Raw genomic sequence first — 24,391 nt, 5'->3', positions numbered from 1 at the left:
CTGAGAGGAAATCCGCATGAGCAGGCAGAGGGGCTGGGAAAGCGGTAAATAAACCAAACAGGAGGCTGGGCCCCGGCTCCAGGAGCTGACGGGGACGTAGCCACAACCTGACCTGTCACCCTCCGGCATGCTGAGCTGGGAGGGGCTCTGAGTTTCCTTTTTGGTATTGGGGACTGACCCCAGGGGTACTTCACCACTGAACTAAATCCCAGACCTTGATTTTTAATTTCTTTTCTTTTCTTTATATATATATATATTTTAATTTTGAGCAAGGGTCTCCCTTTGTTTAGAGGCTCCCTAAATGGCTGAGGCTGGCCTCCAACTTGCCATCCTCCTGCCTCAGCCTCCCGAGCTGCTGGGATTACAGGTTCAGGTTTTCTTACCTGTGTTGTCCGCAGAGTTGTGTTGGGGTTTTGAATAAGTATTACCAGTTCCAAATGGGGCACGTTGGGGCCACATAGAAAGCGAGCACTGACTACACACCCTTCAGGGACGACGGAATCTGCATTTGTGTCCAAATGAATATTAAAGACCCTGCCCAGAGGACACAAAGGCCTGGACTGGCAGCGTCAACGGAACCTTCAGGAAATGCTCTCCACACACCCAGCCCCAAACCATCGCCACTGGCCACAAGTGGCCACTGAAGACTTGAAATTTCAAGTGGCCAGTGGGACTGATCAATTTTATCAGTTTTTCAACTTTAGAATGAACGCCTTACACAGTCCTCGGAAAACGCCTCGGGGTGTTTGGAACAGGGCAGACATTTCAACACGTTCTGGTCTCTAAATACAGATCAACCATCGCTGACCAGATTAGGACAGGCAGTGCGTACAAACCACACTCACGGGGTTTCCCCACAACTTACAGCACCAAACATGTAGACGGTTCCACCGATGATTCTCCCATCGACCCTCTGCTGGGGATGACGAATGTTTGGGTGATGTTGGGCTCAATAAAATAGATTATTAAAATCTATTTCATCAGTTTCCTTTGTCTCCTTTAATATGATTGCTAGAAAATGGAGCCCACAGGTGGGGCTCATGTCGTGGGGCTACGGACGGCCAGGCCCCAGCTAGGCACTGGGCATAGCGGGGGGGACAAAGTCTCAATGTTTATGAGGCCCAGGGATAGATGAAAGAGAGCCCTCAGGCAAGTAAACAGTGTAGAAATAGCCGGAACGTAGCAGGAATGGAGGGGTATTCTGAAGAAAATCCCATGTGCAATGACCCCTCTGAGAAATTCTGTCCACAACCTGCACAACCGTATAGGGCAGACCTGCTGCCCTGCCCCCTCCCATACTGAGACCAGAGCCAAAGGACGGTCGGCGGCGTAAGTTGTCCAGGGATGCATGATGGGGGTCAGGAAGGTGGGGGCTGATCCAAGAGGAAATCAGAGCCAAGGTGACCTGCCTCCAGGGAATGGCTCCCCCTCACCTTGTCCATGAGCACCCTGGACGGCTGGCTCTTCCCCGCCCTGGGTCACTCCACCTTTTATCCCTTCAGTAAAACTTTTTCCTGTGGCCTCAGCATTTCTCAGGGGTTCGGTCTTCAACACCAGGGGCCCGGGACCTGATCTCCAAGGACGGTGTCCACATCAGTCACTCCGCCCCCAAACGCGAGCAGGGAGGTCAACAGCCCGCGTCCAGGGGACGTTCACAAGGTAAAGTCACCAAAGCCCCGGAGACCTCGTTCTCAGAATAAACACCAGGCCCCAGGCCTCCCATGAAGACCCTCCTCGGTCGGCTGGCCTCCTCTGAAGGAGCTGGACATGGCCGTGAGAGGACCTGGACCAGGGACTCCCTCCCCTGCTCCCCGGCCCCTTCCCGACGGGGCGCTTGGCACAGCTGTCACTGGGCATGCAGATCATCGCCACCCGGGTCACCGCCTCCGCTGGACCACGGGTCTCAGCCTCGTGGGTGACGGACGAAGCCTGAAAAATTCCTGGAGCCGAGAGTGGCCTTGGGACCCCGGTGGAGGTGACCGAGAGTGACCGTGGAGTCACGAAGGCGCATTTTGGAGAGCCTCTGAAAGCCACCCATCACGGGGCACATGCATCTCAAAATGCGTCCACTGTGGGGGGGGGAGGCTCTCCCGGGTAGCTGCTGGGGGTGGGGGGGGGCCTGGTGGGAAGTAGATTTGGGACCCCCTGGAGGAGCTGCGGGAGGCTGCAGACGGCTGGTGGGAGGGGTCCCAGGTCCTCGGCTCAGAGGGGGCGTTTTCCTGCCCAGGAGGCCCAGGAGGTGTGAGGCCTGGAGAGAAGAGGCCCAGGGCTCAGCCTCCCGGGGCTGGAGGAGCTGGGGCCAGATGGTCCCTGTGCAGAGGCCCCAGCCAGGCCCCACCAGGCCTCAGGGACCCCCAGGGGTTTGTGCCCTGTAGGAGCATCTGCTGTCACAATGTGTCATCCTGACGCTGAGCGTGAACACGGGTCCCCGTGGCCTTGCTCTGCGCTGGGGGTGACATGGCCCAGTGACTCTGGCTCGGGGTCCCCCAGGAGACTGCAGTGATGGGACAGCTGGAACGCCTGGCCGGGACGGGGGGGGGGGGCTGTGCTTCCCAGATGGCCTCGGGTGGCTTGTGAGCGGGCTCCTCACCACGTGGCCCTGTCATGCGCTGCTGGCCTGTTCCCCAGCGTGGCCCCAGGGGACTCCTGAGTGTCTCTGCCCACAAATCCAGGAAGGCTCCTCGGAAGAGGTGGCTGTGTGCAGGGGTTTCCACGGGAAGGAGAGGAGACAGAGGCCCACCAGGGGACACAGTCCACCACGGATGGACCTCAGGACCCTGCTGGGGGCGGCGGCAGATCCCACTGAGAGTTCGCCCACGGTCTAAGATGGGCAAGGTCACGGTCGCCACTGGCTTACAGGAGGGGAAACCGAGGCACAGGAGCTAAGCGGCCCTGTGCAAGGTCAAGTAGCTGTAGGTGGCGATGCTGGGTCAGCAGGTGGCCTGTCCTGCCCAGCCTCCTCCGGGAGGTACAGGGCTTGACAATCACAGTAGCCGTGGCCTCTTCTCTCGGGTCCCAGGGGAGGTGAGCTAGGGTGGAGAGGGACGGAGACCCGACGGAAGGAGCGCAGGAGACCAGGTTTGCATCATGAGGCTGACCTGACGCTACGGCCTGGGGACCTTCAGTCCCCAGGGGCACCTGTGCCAAGGCCTGATATCCCATCGCAGAGGTGTTAAGAGGTGGGGGTCCTGGGGCTGGGGCTCCCTGGCAGAGCCTTCGCCTCGCACGTGGGAGGCTACAAACAAATAGGTCAATAAATAAAATATGGTTTAAAAAAACTTAATAAAAATGTGAACTCCTTTTAGGCAAAACTCATGGAACTGAACAACAACAAAAAAGAGGTGGTGGGACCTGGGATCTCTAAGAGGTGAGGCTGGTGAAGGTGGTTAGATCACCGGGGGGACTGCCCTCCAAGGGATGAATGCTGGTTTTGAAGAGTGAGTTCTCCGGAGAGCAACTTGTTATAAAAAGAGCAAGACTGGAGGCTGACCGCAGGAGGATCACAAGTTCAAAGCCAGCCTCAGTGACTTTGCGAGGTTCTAAGCAACTTAGTGAGCCCTGTCTCCAAAATAAAACTTTAAAAAAGAGCAAGACGGGCCCTTCCCCGCACTCTGCCCGTGTGATCTCTCTCATCCCATCTCTGGTGAGCAGAGCCAAAGAGAGGGGGTCCCCTGACCTTGAACTTCCAGCCTCCCAAACAGAAACCTCTTTTCTTCATAGATTATCTGACCTCGGATATTGGTTACGGCAACAGCATGTGGACCAACACACCCATCGTGTGGACTTGGGCACATCATCCTCGGGTCTCCAGACATCTCATCTGGAAAATGGGTGACTTTCAATTACCCAATAATATCACCTAGGCACCTGCTATAGGGCCGTGTTATTATCTAGGTCCTGGGAAACCTGCCCTGATAGGAGTAGAAGCGTAAAATGAGACAATGTCAAGGTAAGTGTCACTAAAGACTAAGACACGGGAAAGTCCTCCCCCCAACCCACCTCATCCAGGGATGAGATTCCCCAGGAGGCCTGGCTGCCCACTTAGATTTGCCATCAGGACACTGAGACTCCTAACTTAATTTTTCCTTTGTGTCTCTCGGAGGCAGAGACAGCGTCTAAAAAGACTCTAAGAAAAACAAACTGGGGGGAGGAAATCAGATTTAAAATGAAAATCAAGAGCCACCTGCAGACGGTGCACACAGTTGGTGCCCCATGTATGCTCAGTATGTGTGGGTGTCCTTGCCAGGCCGAGCGTCTGCTGGGTCCCTCTGTGATGGGAACACTGAGTGCTGGGAAGGGGATAGCCAGTCCCCGGAGGCTCTAGGGCAGATACACCTGTGTCCTCTGAGATGGAGGCCCTCACTAGGCAGAGGGAGCTGCAGAGCTCAAGCCAACTCAACAGCATCCACAGGGGTGGTACCTGGCATCTCTGGTCCACTGTGGGGCACCTCTCTTGGCTCAGATGTTACACCAGCCAGTGACCCTCAGGACCTACAGAGGCTGGGGCTGCCAGCTCTACAGGATACGAGGATCTGCCCACGTGACTTCCCCACAACTGGGGGGCTACCGAGGCTGCTCAGAGCGTCCCCAACTGGAATTACCTTGGGTAGCCCAGTGGTCTGTCTGACTTAGTTCCCCCCCGGGGTGGGGGGGTGACGAGGCTCTCTGAGGTGCCCGGGCTGGAGAAGCAAGGTCCAGATCCTTCTTCTGCAGGAATTCTGTCCACCTGGTCTTCCCAGAAGGCCCCCATCTCCTGTGTGTTCGACCCCCTGAAAATAATGCATTGAAGCTAATGGGCCTGGTCGGGAGAGGGTCTCAGCTCCCCCAGGGAAAGGAGCAGCCGCCACCATCTAGGTGATGCACCGTCCCTGGCCTCTCCAGAGCCAGGGCCACCTGGGCCACCCAGGCTCTGGGCTGTGGCCCTGGGCCTCCTGGTCCACCTCCCTCCTCCTCCCTGGGCCTCCTGGTCCACCTCCCTCCTCTTCCCTGGGCCTCCTGGTCTACCTCCCTCCTCCTTCCTCGGCCTCCTGGTCCACCTCCCTCCTCCTTCCTCGGCCTCCTCTTCTCCCCTGATGTCTTGGAGGAGAACAGCCCGGGGTTCCTTCCCCCTCAGCCTCAGGTCTCTTCAAATAAAACTCCCTGCAACCTCTGTGGGGACTTTTTGGAATAGATTTCTATGTAATTTGGGCTAGTTCAGTAATTTTCCAGGAATACAGTAACTGGGCCCGCTGCCTGCCTGTTTTTTATGTAAATATGGCTCCCATTATAATAATGATAATGATATTTACCGTTTATTAAATAGTCGCTGGATTCCAGGAGCTGCAAACCGGGGGAGGGAGGGAGGGAGGGAGGGAGGGAGGGAGGGGGGAGGGTTATTGTTCTCATTTTTTCAAATGAATAAACTGAGATTCAAATAAATACCTGGTGCAAGGTCACATTCCAAGTGATGTTGACAGATCTGCCTGTCTCCAGGACACAGGAAGAAATCGGATGCCCCAAGCCACCCCCAGTCCCCTTTCTCCTGCCTCTCTCTGCTAAGGAGGATGAAAAGCTAAACGTTGACTTGCCAATAGATCCATGTGGCCAAGTGACCTGTTGGGGCCCTCAGATGTAAATTCAAAGGATCAAGCCCCAGGTTCTTAGAACAGATTCAGCCATTCAAAATCTCTCCTTTTATTCTGCCCGGGATACCAACATGATACCTGGAGGCACAGCGGCCATCTTAGGACCGTGAGGTCAGATCCACGCTCCCAGGAAGACAGAGCCGGAGCAGAAGTCATCTGGATGTCACTTGTGACGTCGGTGAGCTCCCTCTACTACTGAGCTACAGCCCAGGCCTAGGCCGGCCGGCTGCAGGAGCCTGACTCCACAGTACCTCCCCTGCCCCAGGGAATCTAAGCAAAATGTGTCCCTGTGGAGCAGAGAAAAGCCAGGAACAGAGTGGAGCAGACACAACCAGGCTCCCCACCTCCTCCCCAGGGGACCCTCCGCTCAGGTGCCCGGCTGGCTTGTGTGTCCAGGTCCTTCCATGCCTGACCCATCAGCAGACACCCGGCCCATCTCCCCAGGCACCTCAGCATTCAAATAGTGTCCACGTATGGGGGGGAACCGAAGCCCCTTTTCTTCTTTGGCCGTTTTAATGACTTAATATGCAACAAGAAAAGAACTCTCCTCCTGGGTGCCAGATGTTGCTGTTTGGGCCTGGGCTGGGGCTTCCCCTCCAGATGCCCCTCCCAAGGCACGTGGGTGCAGGAGCAGGGCACCCGGTGTCACCACACAGTCGGGGGGCGGGGTGGGGGGGCCGGCTTGCCTCTCCAGGTCCCTTCGGGGGGAGTGAGCTGCAGACAGCCTCAGGCCCTGGCGGCCTCCCCTGCAGCCTCCGCCCACCCGGCACAGGAGGCAGGAGTGGCGGGTCTCTGTTCACATGTGGGGATCTATAATAACCTCCCTCGAGCTCCCCTCATGCATTAGCAAATATTTTCTTGCAGAGAGAAAATCTGACTGTGCGGAGGCTGGGAAACACGCGTACCCAGGCTCCGGGGCCTGTTCTGAGGGAGCAAGGGTGAGCTTCCCACGCACCCCGCGTTTCGGGGCCTCAAGGTCCCTGGAGCATGACACCCTGGGCCACTATGTCCACAGCCCAGTCACCTGGGCCAGGGACGAGACAAGAGGGACAGCCCCTCCCCCTCCTGGCCCCCCAAACCCCTAAATGGTTCAGAGCAGCCGATCCCAAGCCAGCCTGCTTTGTCCCCACAAGACATTCCTGCCCAGGTCCCCCTCTCGGGTGCTTCTCCACGTGGCCTCCCAAGGCAGGACACTCCGTAGCCCCCGCTCTTGGGAACTGCCTTTGACCTTACCATATCTGAATAATAAGAAAACCTGCGTTTAAAGACCGCTCTTTAGCCACCTGGACCTCAGATTCTTCACCTTTAAAAATGGAAATAAAAATACTCTTTGCCTTCCGGGGTTTTCTTTAGGCGCCAACCAGTTAACACCCGCGATTGCTAAATGCGAGGCCCAGCCCATAGTAGATGCTCATTAAACGTCAGCAGTGAGGACGGTGGCGATGGTGAAGAGGATGACTGTTTGGACAGTCGCTCTGGGGGTCACGGTAGGAAGAGCAGGAATCTGAGGCGGAGGCTTCAGTTCTGACTCCAGGACTCCCTAGCGGGGCGACTGGATTGCTCAACCTTTTGGAATCTCAGTTTTCTAATAGGAAAAATGGAGTCTAACAAACGTCAACGGCACGGTGTTGCCAACAGGATTAAGTCACGTGGAGCCTTAATCTGGGCTGCTGGCACCCAGAGCCACTCATCCGTGAGTGCTGTCCCGGGAACAGGATCTGGTTTTGGCAAAGACTGAAGAACAGGTTTTGAGGCCAAAGCCTCGATTCAGAACTTCTTTGGATCTTGGCGCACGGGGGAAAAGTCATGGGTCTTTTATCACTGGCCTCGGTCCTGCCTCTGGAGAGGTCAGAGAGCCAGGCTGAGGCGTGGGGTGGCTCACCCAGGACCCTGTGTTACGCACAACGGGCTTCAGAAGGGGGGCGCAGGCTCCCGGCTCCAGAAGCCCGGGGTCTGGGTTCAGAGCTGCCCCTCACCAGGGAGAGCAGCTTCATCTCAATGTGCCCCGATTTGCTCACCTGTAAAATGGGCACCAGTGAGGTCGGCAGGACAGGGTCCGCGCAGAGTGCTCCGTGGGGCGCTGGCCCGCGGCAGACTCTGGCCAAGGTGTCGCTGGGTTCCTCCGGCCTTCTGGCCATTCCTCGGAAATTCTGAGTCAGAGAACTAACTGCCCAGGGCCACCCAAGAGCCCAGCCGGCCGCTCTAAGGAGCAGCTGGAGGCACTTAGCCTAGTAGAGAAGAGGCTCCAGGGTGGACATCCTGCCTCCTGTGATCTGGATATGGCTTGAGGGTGTCCCCAAAGGCTGTGTGCTGGAAGCTTGGTCCCCAGAGTGGGGGTAGGGGGGACAGTGGACCCTCCAAGAGGCGAGGCCCAACAGGAGGGCATGACCCTCTGCAGAGGTTAGGCTAGTTCTCTTGGGTCCCTGGTGGGTGAGTGTTACAGGAAAAGCAAGCGTAGCCCGGAGTCTGTCTGGCTTCCTGTCTTGCCCTGAGCTCTCTCCCTTGCTCCAGCACCATGCTCCTGAATCTCCAGAACTGACTGTGAGCTAAAGAAATTTTTTTTTTTTTTTTTTTTGCAGGGCTGGGATTGTGGCTCAGTGGTAGAGCACTTGCCTTTCACACTTGAGGCACTGGGTTGGATCCTCAGCACCATATAAAATAAACAAATAAATAAAACAAAGATATTGTGTCCATGTTCAACTAGAAAGAAAGAAGGAAAGAAAGAAACATTTTTTTTTCTTCATAAAGTATCAACCTCGGGTATATTATTATAGCAACAAGAAACAGACTGATACATTGTTCTCTCACCTCAATTCACAAATAGTTATTGGGCACCTTCTCCTGTGTGTCTAATGCTGTTCTATGTGATAGTGATACAGCAGGAAAGCAGAGAAGCCCGGGTTCTGCTCACATGGAGGAGAGACTTTCTAGTCCAGGGAGACAGTAAATCAAGAAATACGAGAGAAAGTGAAGGGGTATTTTTGGACAGTGAGATTAGGGCAGAGGGTGACCTAGGAATGGAGTTTGGGTCCCTGGTCCACATCAGGACCCTTCATTTTATTCTAATCTTGTTCCAGGAACACTGCAACTTCAGGCAGGCCGGGGCAGGGAGGTTGGAAGGCCCCCGGAGAGGGCAGAAGCCCCTTAGAGTTGTTTTAATTGAAAGATGGCCTCTTCTCTGTGCTCTCTGTAGGCAGTGGGAGCTTTGAATTAAACATGAGCAGTAATTTATTTATCAAGCCTTTGAAAATGTCTCTCTCTGACTCTGATTCGGTGCATTGCTCTGGTTAACCCTTCCCGGCCTCTGACCAGGGGAGGCTGAGAGGGGAGTCCAGCAGGGAGATCTCAGAAAATTGCTCCACGCTGGGGTTCCCAGGTCCTTCCTCTGCGGGCAAGGCTATACCGAAGGATTGCACCAGGCAAAGCTCTTTAAGGGGCAAAAAATGGAATTGCAACTTGTTCTTCCTCAAACAAGGAGGATCATCGTTTGTTCACAAATCCAAAAAGTCCTGAGAAAGTGGGCTTCAAAGTTGGGTTCAACTCAGCTGTCTGACAGTCCCCAGGACCCACTTCCTTCTGTCTCTCCACGCTTCCTTACCAGGGTTGACTTCAAGTGCGGTCGGCTTCCCTCGTGGTTGCAAAATGGCTGCCATTGCTACGGGGTCTTCACTTCCTTCAAGCCACACAGAATCTCCCTGGCCTGAGAGTGTCTGTCACCATCTCTCTGGGTGGACCAGGAAAATGTAATGGATGAATAGATGAGAGAGGGTTCTTGGAGCAGAAATATTTTTATTAGAGTATTTTTTTATCAGAAGAACAGGGGATACAGGCTGGACAGCATTACCAAAGAGATGGTGGATGTCCCCAACAATTGGAGGCAAGTCCAAGGAACCTCAGAACGGCTGGGCCTGCCCTCCCAGGAGTCCCACTGTCCACGTGCCTCCTGGCGCTGCCCGTCCCTTGACTGCAACGGTGCCCGGTGGTCCTTGGAGCACTTGGCATGTCAGTGCTGTGACCTCTGGGGACCCCCCACTCTGAGCCCCCCCCCACCTGGAACCCCGCTGAGCGACGGCCGGTCCAGCCTCCCAGGACAGCAGGACGCGGCTGGGCGATCTGATTAACTTGCCTAATGAACTCTGAATCCACTCCATTTTTTTTCCGTGACAACTGTATTTTCTCCCTAAAATTGTTATTGATTCCTCATGTGGGGACACATGGGGGGCAGGAAAGAGCGTCTGCACACCGAGGACCAGGAACCACGTGTGGGGGTGGTTTGTCTCCAGCCAGGCGGGTCCTGCGTGGTCCCCAGCCACAGGAGCAGCAGCAGACGGAGGGGCGGCTGTGGGGGGGGGGGGACCGTGGTCCTCAGCCCTCCCGCAGCATAAGTATACCCCGCACCTCTGTGGGATAGGCTCACACTAGGGGATGATTTGCTCTTTGAAATTCAGATTTTTTTTTTCTTCCCTGGATGTCCTCTGCTTCATCTGTCAACTTGAAGGGCATGAAAGGTACCGTGTCCCCAGGTGCCAGAAGCCGGATCCCCCACACTGGCCCCAGCAGGATGGTCACAGGCAGGAAGGCCCCGCCATGTCCCCCTGAACTGCAGCTCTTCCTCCACTCAGGCTCTTGTTGGCTCCCCGGGGCTCCCCAGGAGTGGAGGGCGGCTCGCTGGGGAGCGTGGCTGTCCCAGGCCACCTGTGAGGCCCGTGACACAGGTGCTGCTTTTTGTCAGGTCGGGAGACGGCTCTGAGCAGGGAGGGGGTTCCCCCAAAATGATGCAGGACCCTCCCCATGCACTACATTGAGGTCCCCTCTAGAGATCCCCCCAGGGTCACCAGTGTCCCGCTCTGATGGTCAGGGACAGAGTGGGACAGTGACCCCAGGGCCTGGCCCCCCGGCTCAGGGCGTTCCAGAGGGTGGGCTGGGGAGCGGGGGGCTCCAGGACCCCACCTGTGCTCACTCCCGAGCCACAAAATCAGGTGGCTTCCCATGACAGAGGTGTCCCTTCACGGTTCTGGAGGCCAGAAGGGCGAATGTGCCACCCTGGGGGCTGTGGGTCCTCCGGTGGCTCCGGGAGGTCCTTCCCCAGGTGTCCAGTCTCTGCTTCCTCCTCACGTGGCCTTCTCCTCTGGGTCCCTCTGGGTCCCTCTGTGTCTTGTCCTGGTCGCCAGGGGGCCTCGCCCTAAGCCCCCAGGACATCATCTGAACTCATCTCACCTGCAAGTGCCCACCCCCAAGCCAGCCGTCAGGGAGGCTCCCAGGAACGGGGCGGGGACGCCATTCCTCCCGGGTCCCATGCAGCCGGCCTTTCCCGAAGCGCCCCTGGGGCTTTCCAGGTCTCTGTTCTCTGCGTGGCCCTCCTGTCACCAGCCATGCCGCTGGGTTCCTGGGGACCCACCTCCAGCCCAGGGATGTCCAGGCCCACGGCCTGCCCTCTGCTCCCTGGACGGCTCTATGGCTTAAATTCAGCCTCTGTCTGGGCCTGTCACATTCTTGTATCCAGCCCTGACCACTGTCCCCAGCTCCACGCCCAGCAGCACCTGTGCACACCCCACCTGTGCACACCTGGGCACCCCTCCACCTGTGCACACCTCCACCTGTGCACACCTGTGCACCCTTTCACCTGGGCACCCCTCCACCTGTGCACACCTCCACCTGTGCACACCTGTGCACCCCTCCACCTGTGCACACCTCCACCTGTGCACACCTGTGCACCCTTTCACCTGGGCACCCCTCCACCTGTGCACACCTCCATCTGTGCACACCTGTGCACCCCTTTACCTGGGCATCCCTCCATCTGTGCACACTCCACCTGTGCACACCCCACCTGGCACCCACAGATAACTCTGTTCCCAGGGCCCAACCCCCACCAGGATGCGCCCCCCCAAGGTTCCATCTCAGCCAACAGCTCCCCGGGCTCCGGCCCAAGCCCTGAGTCATGCCGGCCCCTCCTCCTGCCGCTCCCACAGCCCATCTGCTGGGAACCCCGTCAGCTCTGCTGTCAGAACAGACCGCAGCCCAACCCACCTGCCGCCACTCTGCTCGGCCCCCGCCTGTGCCCCCTGCATCACCAGAATAGGCTCCCCACCCCCCCGGCTCCCCGGGCCCCACAGTCTGCTCCTGCAGGAGCCAGGGCGCTGCTGCGAGGACCCAGCTGGTGACGTCACCATCTGCACCAGCCCACGGGGGGGGGGGATCTGCAGCCTGGCCCCGGACCCCTGCCACCTCGTGCCCCTCCACTGTACCTCGGAGACCCTCCACAGGGCCCCCGCTACACCAAGTTACCCTGAGAATGTCCACCCGGGGGCTGGCGTTGGAGACGCCCTCTGCCTGGATATACCTTATTGGTTAGGCTTCTCTGGATAAAAGTGACACAATCACCACTGACATTTTATATATGTTACTACTCATATATGAATATGTATAGTTTTATGCATGTGTCCACGTATGTTATTAACATGGTAGATAAAAACTGTCTACGTATTACGAGGTTACTGAATCAAACCCATCCTGATATCCACTCACTTCTGATATTTCCTGATTTGTAAGTCAAACAATCTCCTTTACTGTTTGTACCAGCTGTATTATTATTTGTTGTTGTTGTTGTTGTGTGTGTGTGTGTGTCTGGTATGTATAGCAGATTGGTTGGGCTTAATGGGAGCCAGTAGAGGTAGTTGGGTCATTTGCCTCTGGCTATTCCTCTCATGGAGGCAAAATGGTTGCAGCAGCTCCAGGTCTCATACTTATATTCCCAAGGTTCAAAAAGAAGAGTAACGTGGCTCATGTTCCAACATACGGTGCTTTGCCCAAGGTCATGCATGCACTTCATACCTGCATTTGGTGACTGGACAGAGGTCCAGAGGATCTGACCATTTCAGCCTGAGTTGGGATGTTCTGACTGGTCACCCTCTGTCCCAAGCCCCGTGGGTCAACTCAGGTTTTGCTGGACTGCAACTGAGATTCCTCTTGTCCTGCCCCCACTCCTGTTCCCGCCTCCTTCCTTCCACAGGTGTGGCTCCCTAAGCAATTGTGGGTTCACGGAACTCGGTCTGCTTGCAGAGAACCCACGCTGCCCCCACACAGCCTTCTTTTCCCCCCAGTTTGATTGAGGTACAATCTTGACAGTGAAAACTATGAGTGTTTCAGGGGCACAACTTGATGTTTTGATAGGTGTGCACACTGTGAAGTGATCACCCGGACTGAGTTAATTACCATCCATCCCCTAATGCGGTTCCTGGGTTCTGCTTTCCATTACAATTACAAAATACCTGAGAAAATCAACTTATAAAGAGGAAAGGTCGACTCTGGCTCATGGTCCCCTAGCTGCTTGGCCTGCTGGCTTTGGGCCTGTGGCAGCTCAGTACTTCACGGCAGGGGCACAGGATAGAGCAGGCTGCTCACCTCATGGCAGCCAGGAAGCAAAGAGAGAGACAGGAAGGGGCGGAGTCCCAACATCCCATGACTTCACTTCCTTCCACGAGGCCCCTAAAGATTCCACCCCCCCCAAAGAGCCCCAGGGGCTGGGGCTTCAACACACAGGCCGTGGGGACATCCCAGATCTGAATGACAGCATTACTGTTTTCCTTTCTGGGATGAGACCACTGAAGAGCGACCTCTTAGCAAATTCCGAGTTCCTGCTTCTGGGTAGTTCGTTACAGTCACCACCAGGCTGCATTTAGATGGCCAGAATGTGTCCATCCTGCAAGATGGAGACTCTGTGCCCCGTGACCAGTGTGGCCTCATCTTCCACTCTCTGTGCCTCAGGTCTGAGGGAGCTCGGTGCAGAGAGGTGGGGAGAGAAGAGGTGAGGAGGGAGGGGGAGGACAGTGTGGGGGAGGGGGAGGATGCTGCGGGGGAGGGGAGGGAGACGGCATCTCAGGACCCTTGGAAGCAGCAGCACCCACCGAGCCCTTCTTGGTGCTGTGAGGGCTCCTGGGTCCCTCACTGGCCCATCCCAGGGGCCTGGTGATGGGGTTAGACCTTTGAACTTGGACTTGGCATTTGCTGCCTCCTCTGCTCCTCACTGGGGACGGAGTGGACTCGGTTTCCCCGAGGCAGGAGGATGTTCAGAAGGCGGGAGTTGCCCAGGATTGGCTGACGTCATGGTCATCTGTGTGCGAATCAAGGTCGGAGTAGAGAAAGGGGAAGACGCTGGGGGTGGGGGCGTGTTATAGTTTGGATCTCGAATGTTCCCAAAGGCACGTGTGTTGAAGGATTTGTGCCCAGCCCCAGGTGCGCCTGGAGCCTTCGGGAGGTGGAGTCTAGTGGGAGGAAGTTAGGTCCCTGGGGTCATGCCCTTGAAGGGGGATATTGGGACCCTGGTCTCTTCCTCTGTCTCAATTTCTCTTTGCTTCTCAGCTGTGAACAGATCCCCTCCACCACATGCTCTTACCACCATGTTGTGCCACCTCACCCCAGGCCTCAAAGTGATCAGGCCAGCCTTGGATTGAAACCTTTGAAACCATGAGTCTAAATAAACCTTTCCTCTTTATAAGTTGATTATCTCCAGTATTTTGTTACAGCACCAGAAAGCTAACACCCCAGGTTAGCATCTGCTAGGTCCCCTTTCCCACTCATGCCTAGCATGCATTGAGTCACCGAAAGGAACCTGAATAACTGGTTCAGTGATTGTGCATAAGATGAACCGGGGGGCTCCCAGGGCGGGTCATCGAGGTCACATAGGCAAGATCAGCCATCCTAATAGGAGACTCCCCGAGTAGAGAAGCTTTGTGCAAGAAGAACCCAACTCTTTACAGTGAACATGGGAGATGATTCCCTGGGCCTCAGAGTTCTTTAGGACAATCTCTGCAAGACGACGGAACTTCTCTCCAGGGTCGGTGTCCTACGTCCACACCAAGATCTCCCACCGCAGGGATTCATCGTCCAGCAGCGAGACGCCTGTTCCAAAGTCCATCACCGAGTCCACACCCAGCCTGTGACTGAGCGCTCTGGGGACGCTGAGGCGGCCTGTTCCTGGGGACACTGAACTCCTCCCAGGAACAGCTTTGCCTCCCGCGTGCCCCCTGCCTGGGCGAGACCCTCTTGACCTAATATCTTCTCCTGCTTCTGTGGATTCCCCGGGGCTGATCCAAGGCAGGAGGCTCCAAGTCTGAGGTCCCTCTGGAGGCTCTGAGGGGGAGATCTGCTCGGGCCTCTCTCCAGTTTCCACGGCTGCCAGCCCCGCTGGGTGTCGCCTTGCGGTGTGACTCCGACTTCTCCCTCCATCTTCACACCGCCTTCCCCCTTTCTCCCGGGACCCACCCCAAGCCCAGATGGTCTCATCTTGCGATCCCGGGAGAAGCCTCGGCAGAGCACTCATTTCCAAATAAGGTCACGTTCACAGAACCCGGGATCTGGACTCGGGCACATCCACTTCCTCCTCACTTTGTCCTGGGGGACTTTTTCCGCCGTGAGTCTCTGGTGTGTGGAAATGTCGCTGTCTGTTTTTCAGAGACACCGACACAGACTCTTGGATGTGGATGTGGTTTTTACCTAAGCACAGTTGCCTATGCGGTTCTGCAGTCTGCCTGTGTCTTATCTCGGACACCTGAGCCTGCGCGTGTCGCATCTTGGACACGTTTTTCTCTTGTCTTGGATGAACCTCCAGGTCCAGGGATTCAAGGCCCCCCGGAATGTTTGGAAGAGTTGCGGAAAGTGTGTCTTCCTTTATTTATAATGATTTCTTTCCTTCTTTCTCTGAGTGCATCTTTGCTTCAGTTCAGATGTGAAGCCTGTGTGTGAAAGGCTTCGTCTCCAGCTGGGGAGGTGGTGGTGGTGGGGATTTTTAAGAAAATGAAAATTCCTGGTAGGAAGCTTTGGATCATCGGGGTGTGCCCTTGATGAGAATCATGGCACCCTGATCTTTGCCCTTCTCTCTTTCATGTCTGGTCATAAGGTGAATGGTTTGGCTACTCCATGGGCTCTCACCACGATGTGCTGCCTTCTCCTCCCCCTTTCTCTTCCAGAGAAAGCAATGGGCTCAACAGACCATGGATTGAAATCTCCAAAACCAGGAGCCAAAATAAACCTTTCGTCTTTATAAGTTGATGGGTCTCAGGTATCTGTTACAGTAACAGAAAGCTGACTAACATAATCTTTGTCTAGTTTTCGTAATGGTTGCTCAAAGGATGACAATGCACCTATGTAGTTTGTTCCAATTCTCTGCTTTTAACATAGGACCATTTCATAGGAAGTGGGAAGACCTCATTTCCATTTAGGTCCCTTTCCCCTTCCCACTTTCAAATGTCAGTCTTGAGTATCGGACGGCATTATGATTTGTGTTTCAATCATCAAACATGATTTATGAAACTCAGTAGGATAGTCTATTGTTTGCTGCCCACATTCCACCTCCTTCTCTTGTTCCACCTTCCTTCCTGATGTTCTAAGCCTCTTCATGGTTTCCTTCCTGGTTCAAGGACTTCCTTTAGCTAATCGCCAGGCACCGGTGAGTTTGCAATGCATTCTTCTGATTTTTATTTCATGTGAGAATGCCATTATTTCTTCTTCTTTCTGGAGGGATGGTTTCACTGAATATAGAATGAATGGTCCCTCTCAGACGCTGTGATTATTATCCGTAGAAGCCAGATTCGGTCTTTTTAAAAAATATTGTTCATAATGTTTTGAACGACCAACAATAAAAAAAAAATATATTGTTCATATCGGTACTTAACACGTTCTATCTTTGCTTTCGCTTCATAAACATATGTGGTATTTCTTTTTCCAGCCATTTGATTAGTTCTCAATATCAATTGATCTTCCTTTTTATCATTGGTCATATTTTCCTGCCCTTTTGAATGTTTGGTTATTTTTTTATATTTATTTATTTAGTTATTTTGGTACTGCAGATTGAATTCAGGGGCACCTAACCACTGAGCCAACATGCCCAGTCCTTTTTATTTTATTTATTTATTTTTGTTTTGAGACAGGGTCTCACTAAATTGCTTAAGGCCTCACGAAGTTGCCGAGGCTGCCTTTGGACTTGAGATCCTCCTGCCTCAGCCTCCCGAGCTGCTGGGATTATAGGCGTGCACCACCGTGCCTAGCTCGTCATTTTTTAATTGGATGCCAGACGTTGTGGATTTTACTTTATTGGAGTCCAGATGCTTTTGTATTATTATAAATTGTCTTGTGTTTTATTTTGGGATATAGTTAAGGAACTTAAGAGCATGTGGATACATTGGGGTCTTGTTTGATAAGATTTGTTGGGTAGGACCAGAGAGGTGTTTCATCGAGGGCCAGTTTCCCCTCACTCTGGGGGACAAGATCCGCTGGACACCTAACACGGTGTGAGTCAGGAGGACTTTCACTCCCGGCCGGGTGCGTGCGTGGATTCCTTGCATGGTCCTCTCATCTCCTTTCAGGTGGCTGACTCCTCTGGTCAGGTAAATCCCCTGCTCACACTCGCTGATCCATACCTGCAGACGACTCCCGGGGACATGAAGGTCCTTGAATCGGTCTCTCTCTCCGCTTCCCCACCTCGCTTCCTCCCAGCTGGTGCTCTGCGTCCTCCACGGAAAGACCCACTTGTCCAGGAGACAAAGGATGGCCCTGGGTTGCGTTTGGAACCAAGAAATCGGTTTTTAACTGGAACAAAAAGTGAGACCAGGGCAGACAGAGAACCATCATCCGTCTCAGGGCCCGGAGCTTATTTTAGGGAGAGAAAAGCCAGCTCTGGGGCCTTGGATTTCCTGGCTGCTGGGTCAGGAACTGAGGTAAGTGGATGAGGCTGGGGACACGGATCACACAGTGTTGCTGCCCGGGGAGATGGGGTGCAGAGGACAGAGCTGGGGCCCGAGCCAAGTGGCCATCCCAGAGCACCTGCCCTCAGCTGCATGTCACCCTTCAACCTCAGAGTTCCTCCAAGCAGCATCTGGTGGCTTCAGCATCAGAATCACCTGGGAGTTGGTGAACAAGGCAGAGTCCTGGGCCCCCGCAGGTCCCCTGTGTCACAGAACCTGGGGCCAGGCCTAGGAATCTCCGCGTGGGTCTGTCGTGTGCTGTGTTTTGATAACAGCTGGAGCTTAGCCAGGGCGCTTGGTGCTGTGAGAGAGCTAAGTCCCAGGCCTGAGGTCTCCCAGGGGACTAGCTGTATTCATTTCTCAGGGCCACCAGAGCGAAGAACCGTGGACCCGGCGACTTCAACGACAGAAACTTACAGTCTTACAACTCTGGAGGCCACGAGTCAGAGACCAAGGCCTGGTCAGTCTCTCCCGAGCCTCTGTATCAGTCAGCTTTCCGTCACTGTGACAGATAATCTGAGAAAAACAACTGAAAGGAGGAAAGCGTTGCTGGGGCTCAGGATTTCAGAGGTTTCCATCATTGGTTGGCCTCTCTTTCCCTGGGCCTGAGGGAAGGCAGAGAATCATGGTGTAAGAAGCGGGTGGCCATGAGGCCGCTCAGTTGGTGGCAGCCGAGAAGCAGCGTGTTAAGAAGGGCTGGGGAGAGGACAGACCCCTCCAGGGGGAGGCCCCACTTCCGAACACAGGAGACTTCAAGGAATGTTCTAGATCCACCCCTAGCAGCTTCTCTGCTTGGCTCGGAGACGGCCCTCTTCTCCCTGTGTGTGCGACTGTGACCTCTTCTCTTCCTGTGAGGACACCAGTCTTATTGGCCAGGGCTCCATCTTCATGACCTCACTTAGCTGCGGTCACCTCTGTAAATGGCCCGTCTCCTGACCCAGTTCCACCCTGAGGCCCCCCGAGGTGAGCCCTTCAACATTCGAATTTGGGCATCCGCCAGGGCCGGGGCCTGGACATGAGTGTGTATGTGCCCTGTCCCCCTGTGGAGGAGGGACGGCCAGCCATGGGTGACCACAGCATCCAGCACATACTCTGTGGACCGTTATGCAAAGGCAGGTAGGAACTCAGCTGTGTGGTCAGGGACCCCTCTGGAAGGAGAGAGAGAGAGAGGAGCCGGGGTCCGAGGACAAAGAAGGGCAGACGTTCCCACCTGGCCACAGCCGGAGGAGGGGCCTGACATCTTGACGCACTTCCCGGGACCTCTTCCAGGGCCTCGCAGACAACAGGTGCCTAATAATGGCACAGCTGTCAGTGATGCCCACGTTGGCGGCCTTCCCCCTCCTCGCTGAGTCAAGCTGCTTCCCCACATTTACAATGGATCGCCCACAGCCACCCCACGGAACAGCCTGGAAACTCAACAGAAAAGATGGGAACGTTTCCACGTGAAGGCAGAAGACGTGGTCTGAATCCAGCTGGGCGGCTGGTGGCTCTTTCAGTGTTTCCCTGGGCTTCCCAGCTAATTGGGATTTCACATCTGGTCGCCACCCCCCACTTCCTGTCCCCACCCCGGGAGTGATTCCGCCTCTGGCCTGACCCAGATCATCGGCGGAGATGAAGATTGGGTGTGCTCTCGGGTGATTAGAGGGAATCGCAGTCTGGCTCTGCTCCCTGACCCGAAGGGTCAGCCAGATTGTCCCTGGGGGGGTCACCTTCCCATCTTCACTCACTCGGAACAAAGGGAGGCCACAAAAATGCAAGCTCGTATCCCCTTCCTCGGGGACAGGACGGGCCCAGGGTCCAGTTGGCTTCCTGACCACGGACTGACCCCCGCTTCCCGGGCTCTGACCTGGCACCCGGCTCCTGCTGTCTGGTCCCCTTATGGCAGTGGCCCTTCTGCCCCTGGCTCTGAAGGGCTGGTGGCCAGGTCTCGGCTGGTCCGGGGAATGTGGCTCCACGGACCCTCAAGTGCCCCCGTTCTGGGTCTGGTCTCCTTGATGTGTTCCCTCCTCCAGCCTGAGGCCTTCCTGGCTCTGGGTCTGAGTCTGACATAACGGTGTCACCTCTAAGAATTGGTGGTGGGAGGGGCACCCGAAGGGCCCTTTCATCACCAGGGTGGCCATCCAGTCTCCAAGATGGCCCCACAGTGGTTCCTTCTCCCTGATAGTCTCAGCCATGGGAAGACCCCTCCCACCTGCTGTAACGGGATGGGTCTAGGAACAGGGAAAGATAGAGGACGTGATGGCTTGTCACCTCCAAGGTTAGGTACAGAAGATACCACGAGCCCTCAGGCCACCTGCTCTGGAGACCCAGCTGCCAAGCCATGAGCAGCCTCTGAAGAGCCTCCACAGTGAGGACCTGAGGCCTCCTGCTGACAGCTATTTGGCAAGTGGCTCACTCCGCCCCATCAAGACTTCAGACGCTGCGGGCCTGGTCGACAACTTGACCTCGACTTCACAAAAGATCCCGAACCAGAACTATCTGGATTCCCAACCCACGGAAACAGTGAGGCCGTAAATGGTGGCTGTCTTCCTCTGCTAGGTATTGGGGTGATTTGTTACGCAGCGAGCAATAGCTACTACACTCCTTTTAGTTCTTTTGGTTCTCAGAATGACTCTCTGCTCTACTTGTTTCCCTTGGGCAGGGAGGAAATGCTGGTATAGAGAGACCTGGAATCCCTGACTCCAGATGGCCCAGAAGAGCTCTGCCAAGGAATTCATGCTTGGGCATTTGCATCTGCTTAACCAGGAGCCTCACCAGATCTCTGGGCTTCGTATCCATTTACTACCACTCTGTCTTCAGCATGTTCCTCAGCTGAGGCCTTTGCTCTTCAGAATAAGCCCACCAGACTGGCCGAGGTGGCGCACGCCTATAATCCCAGCAGCTCGGGAGGCTGAGGCAGGAGGATCTCGAGTTCGAGACCAGCCTCAGAAACTTAGGGAGCTAAATTTTTAAAAATTGTAGAAAGGGCCTGGGGACGTGGCTCAGTGGTACAGTGCCCCTGTGTTGGATCCACAGTATGACAAAACAAACAAACAACAACTAAGCAAAATTAGCCAACAAGGGCTCATTCCCCCCATTTTGCAGATGGCCAAACACAGGCTTGGACAACTGTAGCTTGCTCAGGGTCTCACAGCGGCTATGAAGGGACGTCCCCGCCCAACTCAGCTGTATACTGCATAGGGTCATTGGAGGCTGGGACCCCACTGCCCTGGAGAGGTGTCCCTTCTGGGCCGGGGTGAAGGCTGAGGTGTTGCCCAAGGGAGTCCTGGTGGTCTTGGCTCTTCTCCCATCACCTCCAGGGCTGTGGGGTCCAGGGAAACCCTGAAACCTCCACCCCCTTCCCCTTTTCCAACTTCTTGGCCCACAGACGGCTTGCAGCCTAGGCAAGAGGACACTGTCACCTGCAGGACGGGGGTTTGCACAAGCAGCTGTTTACTCTGGTCTTGAATTTTAAATAGGTTTTAAAGTCCAACTTGGACCCTCAGCTCCTGGGATGCTTGTAACCATGGCAGCAGCTCACGGAGCCACAGCAAATATTTGCAGGAGAGAGAGTGAGTGGGGAGGAGAGAGAGAGAACCGGAGCCAGGGACAGAGGAGCGGGACTTTGCCCTGGGCACCTGCAGATTGCCAGGGGCTATCCCTGGGCTCCCAGGGGACACTCAGATGCTTCCAGTAACAATCTCCTCCTCTACTGGCGGCCGGGGCGGGGCAGGCAAGGGTGAGGAACGGGCCCCACTTCAGCCCTGTTCTCCCAGGTCTCTGTGCGAACCGGGCCCTCGGCCCAGCACATCCAGGGCCAGGCCCCAGGGCCGGCCTCCTGTTCCCCCACCGTCCATGCAAACGTAGACAGGCCCCCTCTTCCTCCTTGAAATGAAAAGGACGGTCCAAAGCTGCAGGCCACACTTCCGATGACCGCCCAAGGCCACACCAGGAGCAGGACTGGGCCCAGACCCCCGCTGCCGAGCTCTGCTGTCCTCTTAGGCCATCTGTCGCCAGCTGTGCAGTGGTGAAGATGATCACCAGGCGCTTCCCTGGGGACACGCGGGGGCTTAACTGCAATCTGGGTCAGGGCCCGCGGTGTGCCAGACACAGGCACAGTACTGGCCCAGTCTCCATAGAGAGAGGACGGGGAAGCAGAGCCCTGGGTTCCCAGCTGCTTGGAAGAGGCTCAGAAAGAAGCCCAAGGAAGGACCCTGGCTCTCCAGAGGGGTTAACCGGTCCCTGCACACACCTTGATTTGTAAATAGGCCACATTCTGCATTTATTTTAAAATCCCATCTGGGGGGGGGGGGAGGTGGCATCTTATCAGTAAGAGAATGAGGCGGGCGAAGGAGCGGGCAGAACATTCTGCTTGAGACATGAGTGGAGTCCCTGCTGGGCCAGAAGTCCAGGGCCTCCGTCTCCACCCCGTGAACAGGTGATCTCCAGGCCCGGGCCTGCGCCCAGCTGGGAGTGAGTCAGAAACTCTCCTGGGAGGCATCTCCACCCCGCCTTTGCTCCAGGGGAAGCTCGCCTCGATTGACTTGTTCCACGAGGACAGGTCCCAAGAGATGACCCAAGCCTGGGAGTCGGGAGGCGGCAGAGCACAGGATGATGGCACTTTGGCCTCACCCCTCGGCACCCAGGCCCCATGGAGACCTGATCTCCATCCAGGACCAAGTGACCCAGGAGCTCATGATGAGTGGGATGTCCTGCCGTCCAGTGCCGTGGCTGGATTCCTCAGCTGGCCCCCAACTAGTGATCAGAAGCCACAATGAATGAAAAAAGTCTAGTTCCTCCAAGTTCAAAGCCAGGGTTGTTTTGTATGAGCGCCCTCCAAGGTCCATGATGATTGAAGGCTTGGTCCACTGAACGGTGCTTTGGGGAGGTGCTGTGGACCTTTAAGAGGTGGAGTCTTATGGGAGGTCCTTAGGTCATTGGAGGAGAGTCCTTGAAAGAGACTGTGGGGCCCCACCCATCTTTTATCTCTCTCTTTTCTGTTTTGGTTCAAGATGGTGACCATTTGCTCCTACACAAGCTCCTGCCATGATATGCTGTCCTCACCAGTGGCCAAATGGTGCCACCCAATCTCAAACTTGAACCTTGAACATTGAGCTACCCAAACCTTTTGTCTTCATAAGCTTAGTTGCCTCGGGTTTTTTCCTTGTAGTCATGCATAGCTAACCCATATTCATACCGTCGGGAATAGAAAGATAGCATACCATACTAACCACAATAAAGCTGGAGTGGTTATATTAACATAGAATTCGATTTCAGGGCAAAAAAAATTAGTAGAGATAACGAGGGCATTTCATAATGATAAAAAAAACCCCTATCAGTTCATCAAGGGAATGTAGCAATCCTAATTATTGATGCACCTAGTAAGAGAGCTTCTGAAGCAAACACTGGAGGAGAGAAGCTGTGGACTAGAAAAAAGTGTCAAAAGGCATATAATTACCAAATAATAAGTTTCCAGAGTCCAAAGAACTCCTACTAATCAATAAGAAAAAGATAACCCAAAGGCAAATATAAAGAGTTATTTATAGAAGAGGAAACATGAATGTCCACAAACAGGAAAAGATGCTCAGCAGCATTAGTAAACAGGGAACTGCCAACTAAAATCAAATTAAATGCCATTTTATTCCTACCATGTTGATTAAAAAAATAATTACAAGTTTGCATAGACCCCGAATTGGTGGGGATAAGGGCTTGTAAAAATGAAAACAAGCTACAACCTCTTTGGAACCCTATTTGCTGTGACCTCATGTGTTAAGTTGCTAGGGATACTGTAAAAAACCCCACAGACTAGGTGACTTCAACAAAGAAATTTATTGTCTCACAGTTCCAGAAGCCAGAAGTCCAAAATCAAGGTGTTGGTAGGGGTGTTTCCTTCAGAGGGCTGGGAAAGAGAATCTGTTCCAGGCATCTCTCCTGACTTCTGGTAGCCTCAGGCAAGGGTTTGTAGATGGTGTTTCTCTTTGCATCTTCTATCCTCTTCCCCTCTCTATATGTCTGTCTCTGTGCCCAAATTTCCCTTTTTAATTAGTTCCCAAATCAGATTAGATGGGGGCTCACCCTAATGACCTCATTTTAATTTCACCATCTGCAAAGATCCTGTCTTAGTCTGTTTTCTGTTGCTATAACAGAATACTTGAGACTGGATAATGTATAAAGAAAAAAAAGTTTTTGTCTCACAGTTCTGGAGGCTGAGAAGTCCAAGAACAAGGGGCTTGTATTGCATCATCCCGTGACAGAAAAGCAGAAGCGCAGGCAAGTGTGTACACCAGAGCTCACTTTTATAACAAAGCCACTTTGGAAAAACTATAAAGCACTTCCTGAGAGCATCCTTAATCCCTTCATGAGGCTCCACCTTCATGACCGAAACACCTGATATTAGAGTTCACCTCCCTTCACTATTGTACTTTATTGGATGTTAAAGTTCTAAGGCTGGAATTTTGGAGGACAGATTCCAACCTCTGCAGTGTAGCAGATTCTATTTCCAAATAAGGTCATATTCCCAGGTCCAGAGGTTCAGGGCTTCAAGATTCAACCCAGAACACCTGGTAAATGTGTGTGGATATGCTTATAATTTTCAGTCCAGTTGTTGCATTATTAGGCTCTGGTCCTGGAGAAAACATGGCCCTTATAGATACGTGCTATTCACCATTTCATTAGAACAGATTGACAAATGTGGTAAATGCATCAGCCGAGAGAAATCTCAAAAGACATCATAAGGAGTTTAATAAGGCTAGGGGGCTGGGGATATAGCTCAGTTGGTAGAGCGCTTGCCTCGCATGCACAAGGCCCTGGGTTCAATCCCCAGCACCCCCCCACACACACACACACACAAAGATCTTTGTTCAGATATCACCTTCTGCACAAGAGCTTCTCCCTCTCCCCACCTTAAATTGTGGGAACCCCCCCCCCACAACCAAGTACTTCCAACAGCACAAAGTAGGCACTAAACAAATACTGCTGAAGTGGAGTGGTCGGTAGGCCATTGTCCATTTACGATTATTCTTTCAATGGTGTCTGCGCTTGACACCTGGC

General features: G+C 54.4%; 1 non-coding gene across 1 annotated transcript; it reads left to right on the top strand.

Moving 5' to 3' along the window:
- Positions 1–24,099: 24,099 nt before the first annotated feature.
- Trnaa-cgc (transfer RNA alanine (anticodon CGC)) lies at positions 24,100–24,172 on the top strand. The gene has a single exon. It is a non-coding gene; the product is annotated as a tRNA-Ala (tRNA).
- Positions 24,173–24,391: the final 219 nt, after the last annotated feature.

The sequence above is a fragment of the Ictidomys tridecemlineatus genome, chromosome 10 (genome assembly GCF_052094955.1).
Source record: "Ictidomys tridecemlineatus isolate mIctTri1 chromosome 10, mIctTri1.hap1, whole genome shotgun sequence".
NCBI classification, from domain to species: Eukaryota; Metazoa; Chordata; class Mammalia; order Rodentia; family Sciuridae; genus Ictidomys; species Ictidomys tridecemlineatus.
The sequence above is the reverse complement of the archived record's forward strand: the minus strand, read 5'-3'. Positions and strand labels throughout refer to the sequence as shown.